Genomic DNA, 10032 nt, shown 5'->3' with positions numbered 1-10032 from the left:
TTTCCCTCTGCTCTTGTCTCTCCATCTCCCCCTGTTCCCTTTGTATTATAGTAGATACAGCACAGGAGGTGGCCATTCAGCCCCTCGTGCCTGTGCTGTCTCTTTGAAAGAACTATCCAATTAATCCCACTCCCTCTGCTCTTTCCCCACAGCCCTGTAAGTTATTTCCCTTCAAGTATTTATCTAATTCTCTGTTGAAAGTTACTATTGAATCTGCTTCCACCACCCTTTCAGGCAGTGCATTCCAGATCATTACAACTCACTGCATTAAAAAATGTTTCCTCTCGTCACCTCTGGCTCTTCTGCTGATTCATTTTGTCCCGGATTGTTGTCCCTAAAAGTTTCCCCACCACCGACGTTAGGCTGACTGCAATTGCCGGGTTTATCCCTCTCCCTTTTTTGAACAGGGGTATAACATTTGCAATCCTCCAGTCCTCCGGCACCATCCCCATATCTAAAGGAGGATTGGAAGATTGTGGCCAGACCCAACGCAATTTCCACCCTTACTTCCCTCAATCACCTCGGATGCATCCCATCTGGACCGGGTGACTTTTCTACTTTGAGCATCGCCAATCTTTTAAGCACCTCCTCCTCCTGTAATCCTGACATCCCCAGCCATTTCCCATTGTGACATCAATAGAACCATGGAAAAGATACAGCACAGAAGGGGCCATTCGGCCCATCGTGTCCGCACCGGCTCGAAGAACAACCAGGTGCCCATTCTAATCCCACCTTCCAGCATCCGGTCTGTAGCCCTGCAGCTTACAGCACTTTAGGTGCAGGTCCAGGTACTTTTTAAAAGAGTTGAGGGTCCCTGCCTCTACCACCAATTCGGGCAGTGAATTCCATACACCCACCACCCTCTGGGTAAAAAAGTTTTTCCTCATATCCCCTTTAATCCTTCCGCCAATCATCTTAAATCAATGTCCTCTCGTTCTTGAACTCTCCGCTAGGGGAAACAGGTACTTCCTGTCTACTCTATCTGGGCCCCACATAATTTTGTACACCTCAATCAAGTCTCCCCTCAGCCTCCTCTGCTCCAAGGAAAACAACCCCAGCCTATCCAATCTCTCCTCGTAGCTGCAATTTTCAAGCCCTGACAACATTCTTGTAATACTTCTTTGCACTCTCTCCACAGCAATTACATCCTTCCTGTAATGTGGTGACCAGAACTGCGCTCAATACTCCAGCTGTGGCCTTACCAGCATTTTATACAGTTCCATCATTACATCCCTGCTTTTTATTCTATACCTCGGCTAATAATGGAGAGCATTCCATATGCCTTCTTCACAACCTTATCTACCTGTACTGCCACCTTCAGGGACCTGTGCACACGCACTCCAAGATCTCTCACTTCCTCGACCCCTCTCAATATATTCCCGTTTACTGCGTGTTCCCGTTTACTGTTTGCCCTCCCTAAGTGCATTACCTCACACTTCTCCGGGTTGAACTCCATTTGCCACTTTTCCGCCCACTCCACCAAACCATTGATATTTTCTTGGAGTCTACAGCTATCCTCTTCACTATCAACTACACGGCCAATTTTTGTGTCGTCTGCAAATTTGCCAATCATGCCCCTTACATTCAAGTCCAAATCATTAATATATACCACAAACAGCAAGGGACCCAACACTGAGCCCTGTGGCACACCACTGGAAACGGATTTCCATTCACAAAGACATCTGTGTGCAGAAGTCCTCTGCACTTGAAGCATGTGCTTCAAGCATTGTTTGTCTCGCTCTCGCTGTCTGTCTGTGGGAGTCACTGTGCCTCAACCTGTTTTTACTGAACACTTTCATTTTCTACATGTATCACACAGAACAGTGCAGATCCGTTCACTGCACTGCATCACCCCTCATTTAAACAGGTGGAATGGTCAGGACCTTGATCAAACTCTTCCCTTTCTGTGTCTTTATATTTACCAATACACAACTGGATCTATCTCCCTCTGTATCACTCACACCTTTATCTATCTCTCTCTGTTGGTGTCTGTTTCAATTACTGTACTGAGTCACACCTTTATCTATCTCCCTCTATCACCTCCTGTACTTAGTCTCACCTTTATCTGTCGCCCCTCTTGGTGTCTCTGTGTATCACTCACTATACTGAGTCTCACTTTGAACTAACTCCCTCTGTTGGTTTGTCTCTATTACTCACTGTACTCAGTCACACATTATCCCTCTCTGCTGGTGTCTCTCTGTAGTACTGTACTGAGTCTCACCTTTATTTATCTCCCTCTGTCGGTGTCTATCACATGGGGACATGGAAGCTGAACGTGAAACTGTTGACCCCGGGAAACATTGAGGAACTGACGAGGGATTACAAAGGTTGGAGAACCGTAAAGCCCCTCTTTGACTCCCCAGTGCACTGGTGGGAAGCCATCAAGGCGAACATCAAGAGGTTCTTCATCCTCAAAAGGTGTTCAGATGGCGAGAGAGAGGCAGAGGGAAACGTCCCGACTCCAGAAAAGCATGCAGAATCTTCTCCTGCTGCAGTCGATGGGGATCGATGTCGGGGAGGAACTCAGAGAGGTGAAGGACCAGCAAGCCTCGCTCTTTGCCTCCGAGGCCTCCAAGATCATCTTCCGGTCCAGAGTCCGCTCCGTGGAGCAGGACGAGACTTGCTCGCGCTTCTTCTTCCAAAAGGTGCACAGAGAGAGCTCTGTGATCAGCAGCCTGAAGGAAGAGAACGGCTCGGTCACGTCCTCGCAGCCCGACATACTGAGGATCTGCAAATCCTTTTATGCCGGACTGTACGACGCGAAGCCCACAGACAGCGCGGCCTCCCACTCCTTCTTGTCGTCTATCACGGAGGTTCTAGACGACAGCGAGCGGGAGAGTCTGGATCACCCGCTAACTCTGGACGAACTGACAAAGGCCGTCCGATCCTTCGAGAAGAGTAAGACTCCCGGAAGCGACGGCTTACCGATGGAGTTGTACTCGGCTCTGTGGGATTGGATAGGCCCAGACCTGCTGGAAGTGTACGGGGGTATGCTCCTGGCAGGCAGCATGTCAGACTCCATGAGGAAAGGCATCATCACCCTCATCTACAAGCAGAAGGGGGAGAGGGAAGAAATCAAAAATTGGCGACCCATCTCACTACTTAACGTGGACTACAAAATTCTGTCCAAGGTCATCGCCAATCGGGTCAAGTCAGCCCTGGAGGTGGTGATCCACCCCGATCAGACCTGCGCCGTACCCGGCAGGAAGATCTCTGATAGCCTGGCGCTACTCAGGGATACGATTGCCTATGTACAGGACAGGGGGGTGAACACCTGCCTGATCAGCCTGGACCAGGAGAAGGCCTTTGACAGAATATCCCACACGTACATGATGGACGTGCTCTCCAAAATGGGGTTTGGGGAGGGAATCCGCAATTGGATCCAACTGCTCTACACAAACATCAGTAGCGCAGTTTCAATCAACGGGTGGGAATCAGAAAGCTTTCCGATCAAATCTGGAGTCAGGCAGGGCTGTCCTCTCTCCTCCGTCTTGTTCGTGTGTTGCATCGAACCCTTTGCCGAGTCCATCAGGAGGGATGCGGGCATAAGAGGGGTGACGATCCCAGGCAGCGGAGGCACTCAGGTCAAGGCCTCCCTGTACATGGATGACGTCGCCGTCTTTTGCTCGGATCAGCTGTCGGTCCGCAGATTGATGAGCATCTGCGACCAGTTCGAACTGGCCTCGGGGGCCAGGGTAAATCGTAGCAAGAGCGAGGCCATGTTCTTTGGGAACTGGACCGACCGATCCTTTGTCCCCTTCACCGTCAGGTCGGATTACCTGAAGGTGCTGGGGATCTGGTTCGGGGGGGCCGGGGCGTGCACCAAAAACTGGGAGGAGCGTATCTCCAAGGTTAAGCAGAAACTGGGACTGTGGCATCAACGATCCCTCTCGATCGTGGGCAAGAACCTGGTCATCAGGTGCGAGGTGCTCTCGGTGTTGCTGTACGTGGCGCAGGTCTGGCCCATACCTCGCTCCTGCGCCGCGACAGTCACCCGAGCCATCTTCCACTTTGTCTGGAGATCAAAAATGGACCGTGTCCGCAGGGTCACGATGTACAAATCTCCAGAGAAAGGGGGGAAAGGCGTGCCCAACGTGGCCCTCATCCTGATGGCCACCTTTGTGTGCGGCTGCATCAAGCTGTGCATAGACCCTCAGTACGCAAACACAAAGTGTCACTACGTGCTGAGGTTCTACCTGTCCCCGGTGTTGAGAAGGATGGGCCTGGCCACGCTGCCACGGAACGCTCCGTCCAGTTGGACCGTTCCGCCCCACCTGTCCTGCGTGGAAAGGTTTGTGCAGGAAAACACCTTTGACCACAAGGCAATCAGCAAGTGGTCCGCACGGAACGTCCTCGAGACCCTGCGGGAAAAGGAGATGGTGGATCCTGTCGGTTGGTTCCCCGAGCAGACTGTCAATGTCATTTGGCAGAACGCCTCATCGCCAGAGCTTTCAAACAAGCACCAAGACCTAGCTTGGCTGGTGGTGAGAAGGGCCCTTCCCGTCAGATCCTTCATGCACTCCCGGACTCAGCGCCACCGTGCGCTGTCCCAGAGGAGGCTGCGGTGGAGACGAGACCGTCACCCATCTCCTTCTGGAATGTGCCTTTGCAAAGAGGGGCTGGAGAGAGATGCAGTGGTATCTGTCCAGGTTCGTCCCGAGCAGTTCCGTAACACAGGATTCTGTGCTCCACGGGCTGTTCCCGGGGACGCACACTGAGACGGACATCAGCTGCTGCTGGAAGACCATCAACTCGGTGAAAGACGCCCTTTGGTCTGCCCGAAACTTGCTGGTCTTCCAGCACAAGGAGCTGTCCTCGACCGAGTGTTGCAGACTGGCACATTCCAAGGTCCAGGACTACGTGCTGAGGGACGCACTGAGGATGGGTGCGGCCGCCGCAAAGGCCCTGTGGGGAAAGGCAACCGTTTAGAGCCTTCCCGCCATTGTAAACCGAGGGGCTGCAATCAGGGAAAAACCCCCTCGGGCAGAATGTAAAATTCAAATTGCTGTAATATACCTGCAATGAATCTGAAATGAATCTGCAAGCAATAATCTGTGTTGAGTATGATGCAATGAGACACCCTGGAGTGTCATGAACTGTAATTATGTCCAATGTGTTCATTGAACTGTACTTGACGTAACCTGCAAATTGTATAATCTGTATTGTGTACGTTTGGAAAGTGATATGACAACTGTTTTGTATGTACTGCTGCAAATTTTATGAATAAAGTATATTTTTGGAATAAAAAAAATCTGTTCTTATCAGTTTAATATCTGATACGTCCCCTATCTGGGGACCATATATTAAATTGATTTTTGGAACAGGGAGATGGAATAGGGGCTTGCTCCGTCCACTCCACGCATCGACCCAGTATTGCAGTGTCTCTGGGAACGGTGCACCTCCCTCTGGGGAGATATTCAAAAGGAAAAAACAGCTCTTTCCCAGTGTCTCTCTACGTGAGTATGGATTATTACTCAGAATAAAGCTGATATATTGCACTTACTTTCTCAGCTCATTGCTATTCTTTTCTTCTCCTGGGCTGAGTGCCCCTCGCTCCCTCGCAGCGATATAATTCAAACTGCAAAATACCTTGACGTCGTTGACTTTAAACGAGCAGGGTCTGCGTGTCTTTGTGCGTACAAATGAAAACTGCGAGATTAAAGTGTGCGTGCTCCTGAACTCTCTGTCTGTCTGTCAAGGAGAGGAAAAGGCGGTGGTGGTGAGGGTGGAGCATCGCGCTCAGGAAAGGAGACTTTCTTTGATGGTGCCAATTAATCTGCACCAGAAAGTCGCTCCCCCCGACCGGGATTCGAACCCAGGTCTCAACGAGTTTGAAAGGTTGCCTCCTATAAGAATTCTGAGAATTCCTCCTCTTCCGAGTTTGTAAAACTTTGGCCATTGACCAAAATCCTAAGGTGGAAGGATAGGTGAGACGTCACCAGTCTCTGTTTCAATGCAAAACCTACAGCAGGTGGTCAATGATCAGCACTAATTCGAGAGGCAGTCGGTCATTGAGAGAGGCAACTGCTCCAGACATGGCCTCGGTTCTGATGCAAAACCAATCGACAGCGAGGACGTGGGGTGAAAAGGGAGCCTTGTGTGGCAAGTGCTCGACGATCGGAATGAATTCGAAGAACAATGGCCCATCGAGAGAAGCAATTGCAACATGATGAGAGACCATCAAAAGCCATTAAAGACTCTTAACAACTTTGTAAGAACTGTTAAACAGACATGGAGCGCCTCATTTAACAACGAAAACTATTGTAAGAGAAGGGTCTTTTAGTGGAAGTTCGAAACCTCTCTCTCTCTTGTTTGCTCTCTTGCTTTTGGTCTCTTGATTTATGCTCTTGTTTGCTGTCTCTGGTTCTTGCTCTCTTGCTTCTTAGCTCTTATCCCTTTTCCAGCTCTTTCTCTCTCTCTCTCTCTTAGTTCCTGCTCGCTCTTTTTTTTCACCTGAGCTCTCCAGGGAGGAGAGCAGCTTCCAACGAAACCAATGTGAGAGAACCGGTCAGCCAGACCGAACAGTGCAAAGGAATGGTGAGCCCCAACCATACGTGTGTGTGTGTGTGTGTGATAGGTGTCTCCAGGGTCCCCACCAGCCTCTCTCTCACTCAGAGGCTGCTGTGGAGGGAAAGCTTTTTAAAAAGAACTTTCATATTGTTCAGCGGGATAAGGTCCTGTAGTGGGTGTGTGTAACTCAATGTACTGTGTAGGACCGTTTTTATCGTTATTTTCTTCGTGTTGATGGAATAATAAAACCAACATTCCAATTAAATTCAAACACCGAGTTTGTGTGTTCTCTGTGCTATTCGGCTACGTGATCCATCACCGGGTGCGTTAGCAAAAGTCCTGTCTTCCTGAACCCCCGGTCCGTGAGGTATAAGTGTTCCTTGGCTAGACCGGGGACCAGATATCTGCACCGATCAATAGGGTGAGAACAACCCCAAAGCACCCTACAGTCCTAACCACTAGACCTGCCTCAACCTCCCTGAGGAACCTGTACATGAGGCTGAGAACATGCACGCCGGCCCCAATGGCAGCACCGACCAGCAGGGAAACGGCCGGCCGGTCCTTCCCTTTCACAGGCTTTTGGCCCTCGATAAAACGGCAAAGGTGTTCAGAAGGACGGGAGGGAGGGAAATCAGCACAAAGCAGGTCCACTGGAATGTCACACCTCCGACCCAGAAAACAGGTCTCCTGGTCAAAGCAGTCCTGCCCCGCCCTGCCATTAATGTGACAATGGACAGGGCCCAGCAGCTTGAGACATATCTTTCTTTCAATATGAAAGTTCTTTTTAAAAAGCTTTCCCTCCACAGCAGCCACTGAGTGAGAGAGAGACTCACTGACTGACACAACGTACACACACACACACACACACACACAAACAACACCTCCCATCCGATTGGTGGACTACTGGATCGAAAATCAAACTTTTAGTTTCAATGCAGGGGAGAGCCCGAACGCAGTCCCCCACTACCACAAATTTTGCAGTTAAGTATCCCGCATTTGGGGACATCGCAGGCGTCAGCGCACCCCGCGTGCAATGGGCTAGCCTCATCCTGGGAGATCCACCTTCAGGATCACAGATTCTCCCCTGCCAGGTAAGTATGCCTTATGTCGCCTCACAGTGCCACTTGACAGCATTCACTACCTCTTCACTCACAATGTGCTAATGCTCAGAGATTAATTTTGCTCCTGTATTGTAACATGTATCCGATAACATACTCAGAGAAAATACTGCAGCGATGCAGTGGTCTTTCCCCATGGCCCTGTCAATTTTTTTCCAAGTCAAGTATTTATCCAATTCCCTTTTGAAAGTTACAATTGAATCTGCTTCATCCACCCTTTCAGGCAGTGTATTCCAGATCATTACAACTGGCTGCATAAAAAAATGTTTCCTCATGTCGCCTCTGGTTCTTTTGCCAATCATTTTATCTCTGTACCCACTCGTGACTGACCCTTCTGCCTCTGGAAACAGTTTCTCATATTTACTCTGTCAAAACCGTTCATGATATTGAGCACCTCTAACAAATCTCCCCTTCGCCTTCTCTGCTCCAAGGAGAACAACCCAAGCTTCTTCAGTCTCTCCACATCACTGAAGTCCCTCATCCCTGGTTCCATTCTAGTAAATCTCTTTTGAACCCTAAGGCCTTTCCATCCTTCCTGAAGTGCAGTGCCCAGAATTGAACACAATACTCCAGTTGAGGCCTAACCAGTGTTTTATAAAGGTTTAACTTAACTTCCTTGCTTTTGTACTCTATGCTCTTAATAAAGCATATGGGATCCTGGACTTGATTAAGAGCCTTCTCAACTTGTCCTGTCACCTTCAAAGGTTAATGTATATACACCCCCAGTTCTCTCTGTTCCTGCACCCCCTTTAAAATTGTACCATTTAGTTTATATTGCCTCTCCTTATTCTTCTTACCAAAATGCATCACTTCACACTTCTCTGCAGTAAATTTCACTGCCATGTGTCTGCCCATTTCACCAGTCTGTCTACATCCCCCTGAAGTCTGTTACTATCCTCCACATTGTTTACTACTTTTCCGAGTTTTGTGTCATCTGCAAACTTTGAAATTATACCCTCTAGATCCAAGTCCAGGTCACTAATATATATTAAAAATAGCAGTGGTCCTAATACTGACCCCTGGGGAACACCACTCTATACTTCCCTCCAGTCTGAAAAATAACCGGTCACCAGTACTCTCTGCTTTCTATCCCATAGCCAAGTTTATATCCATGCTGCCACTGTCGTTTTAATCGCATGGGCTTTAATTTTGCTAACAAGTCAATTATGCGGTACTTTATCAATTGCCTTTTAAAGTCCATAAACACAATATCAACCCTCTCCGTTACTTCATCAAAGAACTCAATCAAGTTAGTCAAACTCGATTTTCCTTTAACAAATCCATGCTGACTTTCATTTATTAGCCCATACTCTTCCAAGTGCCAATTTATTTTGTCTGGATTTTTGCCTCAAAGTTTCCTCACCACCGATGTTGGGCTGACTGCCTGGAATTGCCGGGTTTATACCTCGCCCCTTTTTTGAACAGGGGTGTAACATTTGCAATCCTCCAGCACCATCCCCGTATCGAAGGAGGATTAGAAGATTGTGGCCAGAGCCTCTGTAATTTCTACCCTTACTTCCCTCAGTAACCTGGATTGCATCCCATCTGGACCAGGTGACTTTTCTACTTTGAGCCCTGCCAATCTTTTAAGTATCTCCTCTTTATCTATTTTTATCCTGTCCAACATCACTACCACCTCCTCCTTTACTGGTACAATGGCAGCATCCTCTTCTCTAGTGAAGACCGATGCAAAGTATTCATTTAGTACCTCAGCCATATCCTCTGCCTGCACAAGAAGATCTCCTTTGACTACCCTTTTACTATTCGTGTGTTTATGAAAGACTTTTGCGTTCCCTTTTATATTAGCCTCTAATCTATTCTCATCCTCTCTCTTTGCCCCTATTATTCCCTTTATTTTAAACAAGGTCTCCACTGTACTTCCATTATTCAGCCTGGTTCTCAACTGTATTATGAACCTTACATTCATCATAAGCCTCCTTTTTATGTTTCATTTTAATCTCGATATCTTTAGTCATTCAGGGAGCTCTAGCTTTGTAACGCCCTTTTCCCCTCATTGGGATGTGTCTACTCTGCACTCGAACAGACTTCTCCTTACTGGCCTCCCATCGTTCAATTACCGTTTTGCCTGCCGATTTTTGATTCCACTCCACCTGGGCATGATCTCTTTTAACTGACTGAAATTTGCCCTTCTCCAGTTAAGCATTTTCACATTTGATTGTTCCTTGTCCTTTTCCATTACTATTCTAAACCTAATGACATTATGATCACTGTTCCCCAAATGCTCCCCCACTGAAACATGCTCTACCTGCCCCACTTCATTCCCCAGAACTAGGTCCAGCACTGTTTCCTTCCTGGTTGGGCTGGAAACACACTTCCAGAAAGCTCTCTGGAACACATTTCAGGAATTCCTCCCCCTCTTTGCCCTTTATACTGTTACTATCCC

The 10032-nt window shown here is 48.3% G+C and overlaps 1 non-coding gene and 1 pseudogene across 1 annotated transcript; one reads left to right on the top strand and one right to left on the bottom strand.

Annotated features, from left to right (window-relative positions):
* Positions 1-5230: 5230 nt before the first annotated feature.
* LOC137325813 (U2 spliceosomal RNA) lies at positions 5231-5404 on the top strand (annotated as a pseudogene).
* A 2041-nt stretch (positions 5405-7445) lies between these two features.
* Positions 7446-7609, bottom strand: LOC137325659 (U1 spliceosomal RNA). The gene has a single exon (XR_010963904.1). It is a non-coding gene; the product is annotated as a U1 spliceosomal RNA (small nuclear RNA).
* Between the last annotated feature and the right edge of the window lie 2423 nt (positions 7610-10032).

The sequence above is a fragment of the Heptranchias perlo genome, chromosome 9, assembly GCF_035084215.1.
Source record: "Heptranchias perlo isolate sHepPer1 chromosome 9, sHepPer1.hap1, whole genome shotgun sequence".
Classification (NCBI taxonomy): domain Eukaryota; kingdom Metazoa; phylum Chordata; class Chondrichthyes; order Hexanchiformes; family Hexanchidae; genus Heptranchias; species Heptranchias perlo.
The sequence above is the reverse complement of the archived record's forward strand: the minus strand, read 5'-3'. Positions and strand labels throughout refer to the sequence as shown.